This window comes from Hyperolius riggenbachi, chromosome 5 (assembly GCF_040937935.1).
Source record: "Hyperolius riggenbachi isolate aHypRig1 chromosome 5, aHypRig1.pri, whole genome shotgun sequence".
Taxonomy (NCBI): domain Eukaryota; kingdom Metazoa; phylum Chordata; class Amphibia; order Anura; family Hyperoliidae; genus Hyperolius; species Hyperolius riggenbachi.
Window position 1 is genome coordinate 95,210,784 of NC_090650.1, and position 14,782 is coordinate 95,225,565.

Genomic DNA, 14,782 nt, shown 5'->3' on the forward strand with positions numbered 1-14,782 from the left:
GGGGGGGGGAAGAGGGAAGAAGGGTGGGGGGGGTTTGTTTTAGGGGGACGAAAGATAGTGGTAATTTTAAGTATTACATCATAGCATTAATATTCATAAACATAATCATAAACATAATCAAACGTTAATCTCAAGCATGTGGCGAGATACTTTCATAACATACAGTAAACAGTATCATAATTCATATATATATATTTTTTACCCATACATATGTGTATTGGGAGCGGTTAGCCTATATGAAATAGTGCAAAGGAGTTCAGGGCTGGCAATAGTACATTGGGTATTTAAGAAAGACATGCAGAGTAATTTATAGAAGACACATAATGAACAAGCATCAAACAAGATTCACTTACCAGCAGTATGTCCAGATAGCACCTGGCGCCTCAGTGGCCAAGTAGTACTGAACTGCTGTTTATATAGTGTTGAACTCCTCCCCTTAGCTAATTGGAATGTGGGGCGGGCACTTAGTTACGTCATTACGCATGTGTACATGCGTATTTTGATGCGTAATGGCAGTGGCTGGATAGTGTACTGGCTAAGGGTGCTGCCTTTGACATGGGAGACCAGGGTTCAAATCCCGGCCAAGTCAAGTACCCATCCAATAAGGAATTCAAGGCAAGACTCCCCAACAATGCAGGGTGGCCTCTCGAGCGCGTCCCTGTGGCTGCAGCTCTTGAGTGCTTTGAGTCTGACGGGAAAAAAGCGCTATGCAAATGTTTGGAGTATGGATTATTATTAATGGCGGTCAAGGATTTCGTATGCGTACATGCGTATTTTGACGCGTAATGGCGTATATGGATTGCATATTGTCAATGCGCGATGAAAAAGGGGCGCATGCGTACTAGCATGATGCCATGCGTACGGTGGCATGGAATGGGAATGTGGCGTATATTTGAACGTGTTGGAATGCGGAACCATTGCTCAAGATAAGAGAACCACTATTTAATATTAATACATTTCAGGTTACTTGATCTGACAGAATATACCATTGTGGCTGTACAATTATATGCAATTATTGTCATACGATTTGCTCTGCATTGCAACAGTACTCTCTATCTATGTAAACTTTACATAGATAGAGAGTACTTTACATAGATAGAGAGTACTGTTGCAATGCAGAGCAAATCGTATGACAATAATTGCATATAATTGTACAGCCACAATGGTATATTCTGTCAGATCAAGTAACCTGAAATGTATTAATATTAAATAGTGGTTCTCTTATCTTGAGCAATGGTTCCGCATTCCAACACGTTCAAATATACGCCACATTCCCATTCCATGCCACCGTACGCATGGCATCATGCTAGTACGCATGCGCCCCTTTTTCATCGCGCATTGACAATATGCAATCCATATACGCCATTACGCGTCAAAATACGCATGTACGCATACGAAATCCTTGACCGCCATTAATAATAATCCATACTCCAAACATTTGCATAGCGCTTTTTTCCCGTCAGACTCAAAGCACTCAAGAGCTGCAGCCACAGGGACTCGCTCGAGAGGCCACCCTGCATTGTTGGGGAGTCTTGCCTTGAATTCCTTATTGGATGGGTACTTGACTTGGCCGGGATTTGAACCCTGGTCTCCCATGTCAAAGGCAGCACCCTTAGCCAGTACACTATCCAGCCACTGCCATTACGCATCAAAATACGCATGTACACATGCGTAATGACGTAACTAAGTGCCCGCCCCACATTCCAATTAGCTAAGGGGAGGAGTTCAACACTATATAAACAGCAGTTCAGTACTACTTGGCCACTGAGGCGCCAGGTGCTATCTGGACATACTGCTGGTAAGTGAATCTTGTTTGATGCTTGTTCATTATGTGTCTTCTATAAATTACTCTGCATGTCTTTCTTAAATACCCAATGTACTATTGCCAGCCCTGAACTCCTTTGCACTATTTCATATAGGCTAACCGCTCCCAATACACATATGTATGGGTAAAAAATATATATATATGAATTATGATACTGTTTACTGTATGTTATGAAAGTATCTCGCCACATGCTTGAGATTAACGTTTGATTATGTTTATGAATATTAATGCTATGATGTAATACTTAAAATTACCACTATCTTTCGTCCCCCTAAAACGAACCCCCCCCCCCCACCCTTCTTCCCCTTCCCCCCCTCCCATTTCCCATCTCCAATTCTTTCCCCATTTCCCCCCCCCCCCCCCCCCCCGGCCCTCCATCCTCTTTTCCCCCCCCCCTCTCCCCGCCCCCCCCCCCTCCACCCCCAAAATACAATAATTAGCCACCTCTTCCCGTTAATTTAAATCACACCAGTGAATTCCATCATACAAATATTTATGTTTATTGATATGCAGTCTGTTCAGGATTTGTACAAATGTGTTGCCTCTTACCCCCAGTTGTGTGCTCCTTCCTGTAATTGCCTGATGAAGCGGGTTTGACCTGCGAAACGCGTTGCAACCTTATTTGGAGTATACCAATAAATGTCCCTTTTGTGAATACACAGTAGTTGTGTCTGCTTGTGGGAGGTGAGTCCACCACTGCCTCCTAAGCAATAATTTTAAAACTTTTAAATATTGTTTTTATCCTTTTGGCGCCTCTGTTCTCTACCATAATACTGATTGTATCCACCTTTGGTGGAGGGGGATACCCCTTCTTGTTTTTCAAGCCTACAGAGAGCGACTTCTTATTCCTGAGTGAGGACAGGCTAATCTCCTCACCTGCCTACACAGTGGTTGCCTGGAGGTAACCCTGGTTTGTGAGTATACAATTTATACTCTTTCTAATTATCCAATTACCTTGACATACTACACCATATCGGGCTCTCGGTTCTCTCTTCTTCATATAAGCACCCCATATAGGTCACCAACAAGCCCTGTATAATGTATATGTGATAGAGCCCCCTCCCCCATTACAGAGCAAAGCAGAGGGGTGAATTAAATAACCTCTCCAGCTTCCCAGGCAGCCGCACACAAGCATATGACTGTGGAGGCGGGGCTTAGTGCGCGTAGGGGAGGGGCTTTTCGCGGTAGCCTCTGAGCCCTTTTGGAGGGGAACATTATAGTGCCCTAAGAAGCAGTTCAGGGCAAAGATCCCCTTACAAAAGACGCGATTGGTTAATGTATAATTGCTACCGAGTGGCATTCACGGCAGGTTTTTTTTTTTTTTTTTTTTTTTTTTTACAGTCTACATCATTTAGCAGCCCAGTATAAGCATCAGAACTCTACGACTTCCGAATCTCATAATTCTGTATACATCCCATCTATTTATTTACCGTACGGTGTCATTTCTACTACCGGCCGCTAGGGGGAGCTCTGGGTCTTCACTATCAAGACAGCCGCTCTCTAGCCTGCTTGTTCCTGGAGCTTCTGCCGGTGCATGTCGGGCTATCGGAGATGCAGAGAGAGCTCACACGTCCGTCTCCGCCGCTGCCGCCGCTCGGTCTGCAGAACGAATGTATGCCAGGATGACGTCATGGCAGCTATTGTGACGCACGCGGGCCTCGTGTACCGCTGAGGATGGTACCAGCAGTGACACACGTGACCAATGCCCTCTGCTTTTGCTGAGTCATGCTAGAAGGTAAATTAAGCCCTAGTCCCAGCCTGTCACCACCACTAGACTGCACGGCCTTTATTATTGCTGAAGACACAGGTACCTGGACAATGGAGGTGACCTGTAATTGGTAAATGTTAGGGAGCGTGTGCTGCAATGATGTGATGTGTATGTTGTGTGTGTGCTCCAACATTTCACCATATATTGTAAAAAACAAAACAAAACAAAAAAGCATACGTTGCTGATGCAGAAGAAAAGTTAAACTTACCTGGGGCTTCTACCAGCCCCCTGCAGTCGCCCTGTACCCTCGCCGGTATGCAAGGATTCTCTGGTTCCCCTCCACGGCTCAGTTTCGACTCTGCCAACAGAGCCATTTGATGGCCACTGCACCTGCACAGCCCTAGCCACACGCATCCTCGCCGCTCCCGTCACCGGAAGCATTCTATATAGGCGCAGTACGAGAAAATCTCTATTGCGCCTGCGCAGGACGCTCCCGGCAATGAGAGCACGTACAAGGATGAGTGGCTATCCAGCGGGAGGATCGAAACTCAGCCGCGGCAGGGGACCGTTAAATACCGGGGCGGGCACATGGCGACTTCAGGGTGGCGCGGTAGAAGCCCCAGGTAAGTCAATCTCATTTTTTTCTTCATCAGTTTAGGTTTCTGTTAAAGTGAAATCAATAGAATGATTGTCCCCTTGCCAGCTCGCTGGGCTGCAGGCTCTGGCATTGCTCAGATTGGATTCAGTTGGGGGGGCACTTGTCTAACGCCGGTTCTGAGCACTAACTAGCACCCGGCCGTTGCAGGAGAGCAGCCGACAGGTGGTGAATTCACCGCCTGTTAGCTGCCGGTCTGAAAGAGGCTTGTTGCGCACAGACTGGCTCAGTCTCTACCGCTCCACACTCGATTGGCACCTTCACGATTCTGGTTTGCGGGGATACCAACACTGCCTCGAGTGTGTCACACAGCTCTCAATTCCGCATCCACACTCCACTCTAGTGTGGAAATGAGAGCTGTGTGACACACTCGAGGCAGTGTTGATATCCCCGCACAAGTCAATTGTAAGTGCGCCAATCAAGGGTGGAGATGGAACCAGCACACGGGGGAGAGCCCGTATAAAAAAGCTTGAAGTGCGGATTCTGCGGGAAACTTGTGAGTGCAATATCATGTTATTGATTTAAATTTAAATAGTTTTACACTGTGGTGCTCTTTCTCAAGGTTTCTTTTCATTCTTTCTCGAGGTTTCATAATGATTGATGGAGTAGAAGTGCTCTGCTATATTGAAGAGGCTATCGCATATGATCTGATCGACATCTCGGCCAGTGTGGTGGGGGATGGCCATAAGCATCCTCCCAGTGTGCGATTAGACCTGCTTTATAGGTCTTCCCATCCGGTGAGTCTGATCACATCGGGTGTGGTGGTGGGTTTATGGATGAATATTGTGGCCTGAGGATCATTTAAACATGTTTGGAACAGTATTGATCCACGTGGACTTCATTATGTCTGTTGACAACGTTGGTTTCTTTCTGTATGTTGTGTAGCGCTATCTTTCTAGTGGTACATGTGTGATTTGAAGGAAGCAATAGAACTGAAACCACTACATTGTAAAGGACGTAACTGAGCAGCGCTAGTCTTCTAGCATTTTAACTACACCTTCTATGTTACGCCACCCGTCACACGTACGGAGACGTGAGGCTTGAAGCTGGCGGATACACCACTGATTGGGTCACACAAGGTTCTGCTGAGCCCTCCTGTGTAGCTCCACCTTCATATTACAATAATGCTATAGCACATATACAGTGCTAGCGGTGACATAAAGAACACACAGACTCTGGGAAGCGGTCACACTAATAGCAGCGCAAGTTAAATTAGGCGTGGCTATTCCGATAATGCAATTATCCACTATGCCTTCTTTTCATGGCGCAGACTGCATAATATGGGCGCAGGTCACAGATATGCCTGTAATCGGCATGTCATCTGCGGCTATTTGTTATATTTTTCATAGCGTGGCTAACAAAGTATGGTGAGCGACACATCGAGGACATTGATAACGTAGTGTGCGCCCACAGAAGGGATCAGGCATAGCACCTGTGATTAGGCATGGTGTTCTGTATGAGAGGATTGTTAAATATAAAGAAATCTGTATTAAAGACCAATATTGTACGGTCAGGAATAATGGGCGTATTTTTTTTTTTTTTTACCAAACGCTTTTTTGAATATCCCTACCAATTACAATTCAACATGCTCCCGATGGTATCTTATTTATCGCTTTATGATGCCTCATAGCTGATAGACTGCGCTCACAGTAATTGCACTTATTTTTCAACGATTAACACCTGTGTGTTATGATTTAATGTTGTATTTATATATACAACATTAAGGCTGTTTTCACAGTGGGACGTCAAAGTCCCACGTTACAGCAGCCAGTAACGCAGCCTAACTCACAGCACTGTAAAATCAATTGTGCTGTTCACAGTACACACGTTGCGTTACATAGTAATGCAGCACGCTTAAACAAAGTGATGCATACTGTACGTTATACTTGGCTAAGCAGCGTTAGACTGCTTGCACATGCTCAGTAATGTTGGAGGAGGAGGTCTCCCCTCCTCCTCCACCGCCAGCCACATGGCTAATTAATATTCACTGCAGAGACTCATGGTAGGACTGTAGTGTTGTCCGGATCATGAATGAATCGTTCATTTGACCTGGATCTTTTTTGTGAGTCGAATCATCCGGATGATCACAATGAAAGATTCAGTTCACAGTGGATGTCTGTCTTGAAAAAACAGGAACATACAGAATGTACAATGCAGGGAAAGTGCTGTCCTGCTAGTCATTTCACCCAGTCTGCTTCCTTAGTAAAATGATTCAAATGATTCGGTTCAAAGATCCAGAACTTTTCAATGATCCGATTCAAATGATCCAATTCTTAAAGAGAACCCGAGGTGGGATTTACTTCTCCCCCGCCTCCTCCGTATCAGCGCTACCCGCCTGCGTCCCTTCCCTCCCGCTGATTGCAGGGAAGTGACGCGGGCAGGTAGCGCCGATACGGAGGAGGCGGGGGAGCAGCGCTAACAGACAGGCAAGAGGTAAACATTGTGCTGGCTACACGCTGCGTGTCGCCAGCACTGCGGGGGGTATAGCGGCGCGCAGGGGGGTCTCGGAGGCACACCATGGGGCAACAGAGGCTGGTGTTAGTGTGCACAACCAGCCTCTGTGCCCCACTAGCATAAGTAAATCCCACCTCGGGTTCTCTTTAAAAAGATCCGGACTTCCTATCACTAACCTGGAGCGGCTGCTTTGAGAGCTGCATAACGCATCTCAATCTGACGTCCAACTTCAACACCACCACGCGTTGCGTTAGGGGCACGTTATGCGACCACGCACTCATAACGCGCGTCGGCAAAGTGGCAGCTGCAGGACCAGTGACGCAGATCTGCGTCGCCGGCTGCAGGCTAATTAATCAGGAAGGAGCCGCTCGCGCGAGTGGCTGCTTCCTGTCAATTCACGGCGGGCGGCTCCGTGAATAGCCTGCGGGTCGCCGATCGCGGCTCGCAGGCTAAATGTAAACACAAGCGGAAATAATCCACTTTGTTTACATTCGTACAACCAGGGCTGTGGAGTCGGTCCAAAAATCCACCGACTCCTCAGTTTAGGATTCCTCCGACTCCTCTAATTTGCATATTACAATGTTGTTGATTAAAAGTATGTAACATGAAAATCGTCTCTTAAATGCCAACGCTTAGGAATTTTACAAGACAACTGAAGTGAGAAGGATATGTAGACTACTATATTTATTCCCTTTAGACTAAAACTAGTCCTTGGTAAGAGTACTTGTAAAAGGTACAAACCGGAACAAAGAACATCTATCAGGCCCTAGGCAATGTAAGGGCTGGTGCACACCAAAACCCGCTAGCAGATCCGCAAAACGCTAGCAGATTTTTAAACGCTTTTTTTTATTTTTATGAGGCGTTTTGCTAGCGTTTTGCGGATTGCTGCTGCGGTTTTCAGTATAGTAGATTTCATATATTGTTACAGTAAAGCTGTTACTGAACAGCTTCTGTAACAAAAACGCCTGCAAAACCGCTCTGAAGTGCCGTTTTTCAGAGCGGTTTGCGTTTTTTTCCTATACTTAACATTGAGGCAGAAACGCATCCGCAATCCAAAAAATGCCTCACCCAGGCATTTTTCGTTTCTGCAAAACGCCTGCCGCTCTGGTGTGCACCACCCCATTGAGATACATTGACCAAGCAGATCCGCAGCCGCAAGCGGATCTGAAAACGCCCAAAAAGCCGCTCGGTGTGCACCAGCCCTTAGTGTGGGTACATGTAAGAATGATGTGCAGGTACTCTGCAGGGGAATGAGGAGATTGTAAACAGACAACACCTCTGTGTTCAATGTGCACAGCATTCTCAGTGGATTCCCTGCAGCTCTGTGGGGAGTGCATATGTAGAGTATAGTACTACTGTGTAACAAAGTAAACCTGAGACAGATGAAATTAAAGTTTTATACATACCTGGGGCTTCCTCCAGCCGCCTTCAGGATAATCAGCCCCTCGTTGTCCTCCTCCGCCACCTGGATCTTCTGCTATGAGTCCAAATACTTGAGCCAGTCAGGCGTAGTGCGCATGCACACACTCCGCCGCCAGGAGCATACTACACCTGTGCAGCACTATTGCGCAGGTGCAGAATGTTCCTGGCTGTGGGAGCGACATGCGGCCGGACAGCGCTGACTGGCTGAATTACCAGGACTCATAGCAGAAGATCCGGGTGGTGAAGGACAGCGAGGGACTGATTAGCCTGAAGGGGGCTGGAGGAAGCCCCAGGTATGTATAAAACTTTACTTTTCATCCGTCTCAGGTACCCTTTAATTTGTAGTCACCAAACCAAATTTTAACAACATATCAAATTATTTGATTTCATCAGCAAAGGAAGTGCATACATTTGCATAAATCAGCATCAATGCAGAATTATTTTCATCTCGTTGACCATCTCTATTAGTGACACAGCTACACATCAGGCTTTATTCTTACAGCATAGATGTTATTTAGTATATATAAAAGATTCCTGTGTACACATCATGTATACAGTCACAATCAGATATGTATATATGTATTTCATTTTTGTGGACTAAGCACAGCTATTACTGTATATATTCTGTATATATACATTATTTTTAATGACTATTATCTGAGAAATAGAACATCTTATCATATTTTCTATTTTAATTACAGTTACAAATTCATTAGGAGTCGGTGCATTTTTTTCCCGACTCCGACTCCAGGCACCCAAAATTGCCCGACTCCGACTCCACGACTCCGACTCCACAGCCCTGCGTACAACGCTGCTAACAATAGCAGCGATGTACCAGATCAGCGATCCCAAGCCAATCAGCGGCCGGGGATCGCTGTCACATGACAGGCAGGAGCCTGTTAGAGGCTGCACAGGACAGATCCGTTCCTGTGCAGCCTCCGATCTCCGGGGAAGGAAGGGAGGGAGGAGAGGGAGAGGGGGAATCCTGCGGTGGAGGGGGCTTTGAAATGGCCCCCCCCCGCCAGCCACACGCAGGTAGGAGCGATCAGACCCCCCCCCCCAGCACTTCATCCCCCTAGTGGGGGAAAAAAGGGGGGGGCGATCTGGTCGCTCTGCCTGTTATTTGATCTGTGCTGGGGGCTGTAGAGCCCACCCAGCACAGATCTGCGAAATCAGCGCTGGTCCTTAAGGCCTCGTTCACATCATTTAGCGCAGATGGCTGTGCGATTGGAACGCAACGCGTCCGATCGCACGCCATCTGCGCTCCTATGCGCTGCGCTGCAGATCCCATTCATTACAATGAATGGGATCTGCGCTGCGATTCCCAAAAATGCGTGCAGCACGCGATAGCGCAATCGCGCTGCCACGCAGCGCATATGATGGGAACGGTAGAAGGGCTGTCTATGCCCTTCTAGCGTTCTTGCGTGTCGCACACTATACGCGCTGCCAAAATGCGGACGGCAGCGCGTATAGTCTGAACGAGGCCTAAGGGGGGGTAAAGGCTGGGTCATCAAGTGGTTAAATCCTGTAGCTAGCCTAGCGCTAGCTACATGATTCCCCCCTCCCTGCAGCATCCCTTCCACCCCTCCGATCGCCGCCGGTGATCAAGCCCATCCGGAAATCCCGTTCTGAACGGGATTTCCTTTAGGGCTTCCCCCGTCGCCAAGGGCGATGAATGGAATGACGTCATCGACGTTGTGACGTCACAGGGAGTCCCGATCCACCCTTCAGCGCTGCCTGGCACTGATTGGCCAGGCTGCGCACGGGGTCTCGGGGGGCGCCCTGTTACGCGGCGGATAGCGGCGCATCGGCGGCGATCGTCCCGAACATGCAGCTATCTAAGTGCTAGCTGCGTGGTTTAAAAAAAAAATTTACGAAAATCGGCCCACCAGGGCCTGAGCGGTGCCCTCCGGCGGTTATGGACGAGCTGAGCTCGTCCATACCACCAAGGAGGTTAAGAGAAAATAAATATGGCAGCCACCATATCCCTCTCACTTCAGTTGTCCTTTAAAGGGTACCTGAGACAATGGAAATTACGTTTTATACATACCTGGGGCTTCCTCCAGCCCCCTCCGTGCAGATCGCTCCCTCCCCGGCGTCCAAAGCCTCCTGAATTCTCCCATAGTGGCCTCGTTCTCCGTGGCCTGTTGGGTGTATTGTGCATGCCTCCGCGCTCCCGTTGCCATAAGCAGTCTGCGCCTGCGCAGTACTACTGTGCAGGAGCAGAACGCTCCCAACCGCGGGAGCAAGAAGGGAGGGCGTGCTTGGTTGCACTGACTGGCCGAAGATAACGGAGCTGCTACAGGAGAATCCAGGAGGATTTGGATGCCAGGAAGGGGGTGATCTGCACGGAGGGGGCTGGAGGAAGCCCCAGGTATGTATAAAACTTTTACCATCCGTTGTCTCAGGTACACTTTAAAGTGGACCCAAATTAAAAATACAAGATTTCAGAAATAAAATCTGTTTTCTAAATTATAATAATAAATAGCAGCCTTTTTTCAGCTGCATGATGACAAATATAAAATATTTTACATTTATTGGAGGAACCCCTCCCTTCCTTTCATATTGCCGGGACAGAATCCGGTGTAATGTCTGATTGCGCTGCCCGGAAGCTCCCTTCCACACTGAGTAGCACGCATGCTCAGTGTGAAGTTAATGATGCTGCTGGAGATAAAATACGAAATATCTCCGCTCCCACACCTCTTACACTCCCCAAATTTTCAGGGTAGGGAGGGGACCCTCCGAACGACCTCTATGCCAAATTGCAGCCCCTGAGCCCCGCTGGTTCAGGAGATGGATTAGAGAAATCTATCTCGGGAACCAGCGGGTCTCGGGGGCTGCAATTTGGCATAGAGGTCATTCGGGGGGTCCCCTCTCTACCCTGAAAATTTGGGGAGTGTAAGAGGTGTGGCAGTGGAGATATTTAGTATTTTACCTCCAGCAGCATCATTCTATAGGAAATGTGGCCGCACAGTCTCCTACTGCGCATGCGGGGCAGCGCAAATCCACAGGCAGCGTAATCAGACACAACACTGGCAGACTGGTGGAGTAAGTGGTATCCAGCAAAGGAGGAATTGCTAATGGCTGCCACCTGTATAACCCTAGTTGTGAAAAGCAGGCACTGAAATGCTCATAGGCTTGAAGGAGTGTTTATTTATCTTTGTATGTGTCAGAGAAGTGCAACTAAATATTTTGAATTACAAAAAATGTTTGGTTTGGGTCATCTAGACCCTAGGTTCTCAACGTGTGGTACGCGTACCCCAGGGGGTACTTCTGATGGTTCCAGGGGGTACACAGGCTTGATATGCTTAACCAAGAAGAACAAATTTAGAGTTTTAGAAAATGATACACCTTATTTAATCAACACCAAATTAGTATTTTAGCTAATTAAAAGCAATAGTCAATGCTCAGAAAATTGTTTAGAACCAATTATCATGTACTACGATTAAATATAAATTTGTCAAGGGGTACTTGTAATGATGTTTACTATGCTAGGGGGTACTTGATGAGTACAGGGTTGTAAAAGGGGTACCTACCAATAAAATGTTGACAAACACTGATCTAGACATTGACATCAACTGCTTTGTCACCAATTAATTGAGTGTATAAATGGGCAGTTACATGCAGGGTTTATCATATATTGGAAGTCAAAATGTATGTGCAACTTGGCATATCCATAACCTGGATGTAGACATGCCACATGTATGGGATGCACATTCGGGTGAGAGTACGCATAACTTATGACTCACGTAGAAAACAATTAGTATGCACTTTATAGCACACTAAGGGCTGGAACCCACTAGAGCGATTTTTTTTTTTGAGCGTTTAGGGAGCGTGATAAATCGCTAGCGATTTTCCTAAACGCTCTGCCAATGCAAATGGATGGTGCAAATTCCACAGAAGCGATTGCGATTAGCAAAATCGCAAACGCATGACATGCAGCATTTTGTTAGCGTTTGCGCTTCAATGTAATGTATATAATCGCTGGCGTAATCGTTCATCAAAATCAGCACGGAGCGATTTTGCTAGCATTTTGAAGTTACTGCACACTGTAACTAAATTAATTGAAAGGTCCAATCAGACTTTAAAACGCTAATCGCTACACAACCGCTGGCAAATTGATACACTTTTTTTAAAATTGCTCCCTACAACGCTCAGGAAATCGCATACAAAGTGATTGTGATTAGCGATAGCGTTTTGTAGTGGGTTCCAGGCCTCACACTATTTGTGTAAGCATGTTCCCATGGGGGAGGGGGCATATATGGGCTTTATGGTAAAAATGGCTTTAAGAATGTATATCGTTACTGGTTTGTGACGTATGTCACACTTAGTACATTTTTGGGATTGATTCATGCGTGTAAACCACAGGTGTGGTAATGCCAAGTACCTATAACTTCACAGAACATTTACCAATTTAATGAGGAACTTAAACCAAAGATTGAACTTCATCCCAGTCAGTAGCTGATACCATCTTTCCCAAGAGACATCTTTACCTTTTCTCAAATAGATCATCAGGAGGCTTTGATATTATGGTAAAACCCCTCCCACAGCGTGATGTCATGACTACATTCCTGACAATTTGCGGTCTTTGAACCTCGTTGCATTGTGGGAAATTACAGCTTTTTCCAACTGCCAAGCAGGCAATATCTCCCTCTGTGCATAGGACTCTCAGTAATGAACATTCCGCACAGATCACCTGGCAGAACTAAAGATGTCGCCACCTGTGATAAATTTTAGAATGTAAATCGGGGAGAGGAAAGATTTTACAATGGGCAAACACTGAATATAATCATTTATAAATGATTATTGTAAAAATAAGCAATTTTATTCATTATGTTATTTTTGCTACAGTTCGTCTTTAACTTTTGGTTCTCTCTGGTGGTTTTCAACCCTGGAGGAACCCTTAAAATAATTTGTGGATCTCAAGGCTCCTCAACATTAGCGGGGAATAGGGATTTATTTTGTAGGAGGGATAGTCTTTAAAGAGACTCTGTAACAAAAAAAAGTTCCCCTGGGTGGTACTCACCTCGGGAGGGGGAAGCCTCAGGGTCCCAATGAGGCTTCCCCCTCCGCCGTAGCTGCAGGCAGTCCAGCGCTGGCTCCCCCGAAGGGTCCCGGAATCCTCACTCGACAAGGCTGATAAGCGCTGATAAGCACTGATTTATTTACCTTTCCTGGCTCCAGCGGGGGCGCTGTTGCGGAAAACCGTACGGAGATAGGCGGAACTATCCGATCTCTGTCGGGTCCGCTCTACTGCGCAGGCGCAGGAGACTTGTTCCTGCGCAGTAGAGTGGCCGACAGCGATCGGGTATTTCCGCTTATCTCCGAGCGGAGAATAGATACTGCGCCTACGCTGGAGCCGGGGAGGTAAATATTTACATGCCCGCTGTTCGGAGGGGCACAGCAAGACCGCCGTGGGACACAGGATGACGGGGGAAGTCTCGGTCAGATCCGGAGGCTTCCCCCCCCTACCGAGGTGAGTATCCCCCAGGGGAGGTTTTTGTAGTTACAGGTTTTCTTTTGAAGAAACTTTGTAACAAAATGTTCAGCCTTATTCTATCCTATAAGTTCCTATACCTGTTCTAATGTGGTCTGTTTTACTGCAGCCTTTCCTAGTTGCACAGTGGCTGTATTATCTCTGTTATATAATCTAATCTTCTCCTTTGTCAGCTTGGTCGGCTCAGGCAAGAATGTGCTGCTCTGCTGTGATAGGATAGAAGCTATACACACCCTCTTCACGCCCCCTCCAGACTTTGTATGAGTCACAAACTGAGATTCTCTCAGCCTATCACATGCTGGTTAGCAGCCATGTTTTTTGTTTGTAAACACTGCCTAAAACTGGCAATTACAAGCCAGGATTGCAGCAGAGAGTGGCAGAAACAGCACAGAGGGGCTCAGGAGAACATAATGAATAGAATGGTATGCTTTTTATTGTAAGAATTATAGAGTACAGATTCTCTTTAAGAATGGCCCACATTCCAGGTTTCTTTCTTACAGTGCTCCTTATCATAGTAGTGCACGTTAGTGTTTCTTATAGCTCCCAAAATTATAGTGCTCCCCTATAGCTGTACTATTATACTATCAACTATTATAGTGTCCCTCATTATACTGTCTCCCTATTCTAGTGTATCAATGTTCTCATTATTCTGACCCAAAATACTCCCTAATATAGTGTGATCTATTATACTCTTACCCCACCCTCTCCACCACCAGATGTGGATGATAACTGGAGTAAACATGCTATTTTATGTATAATAGGATTTGAGACGTTCCAAATATGGTTTACAGAGCCATCAAATTTGGCCCACAAGTGGTATCCCCACTTTGCATTATGTTCCACTCTAAACCATCAACGAAGCTATTTTGAAGGTAAAACTTAGATCATCAGAGTAGCCATATGGGGGAAGGAAGGAGAAAGCACTAGACACCAGGGAAATGTATAAGGGAGCGAGGGGACACTAGACACCAAATAAATATAAGGGAGGGAGGGGGCCTCTAGACACCATGGAACTGTAAAGGAAGGGGGACTACTAAACACAAGTGAACTGTATCACTAGACACCAGGGAACAGTATAGGGGAAGGCGGGGAGCCACTAGACAACAGCGAACTGTATAGGGGAGGGAGGTGGCCATTAGACATTGAGGTTGGCCTGTGACTTTATCCCAGTGTTCAATTTCAGCCCACATTGTATTTGAGTTTGAGAACGCTGTGCTATGT

At 46.5% G+C, this 14,782-nt stretch overlaps 1 long non-coding RNA gene across 2 annotated transcripts in view; it reads left to right on the forward strand.

Moving 5' to 3' along the window:
• Window positions 1-3,227: 3,227 nt before the first annotated feature.
• LOC137518328 (uncharacterized) overlaps window positions 3,228-14,782 on the forward strand; it is a 49,883-nt gene continuing 38,328 nt past the window's right edge. For both annotated transcript variants that reach the window (XR_011020789.1, XR_011020790.1), the window contains exons 1-2: window positions 3,228-3,560; window positions 4,774-4,925. This is a non-coding gene — a long non-coding RNA (uncharacterized lncRNA). The remainder of the gene's footprint in view (window positions 3,561-4,773; window positions 4,926-14,782) is intronic.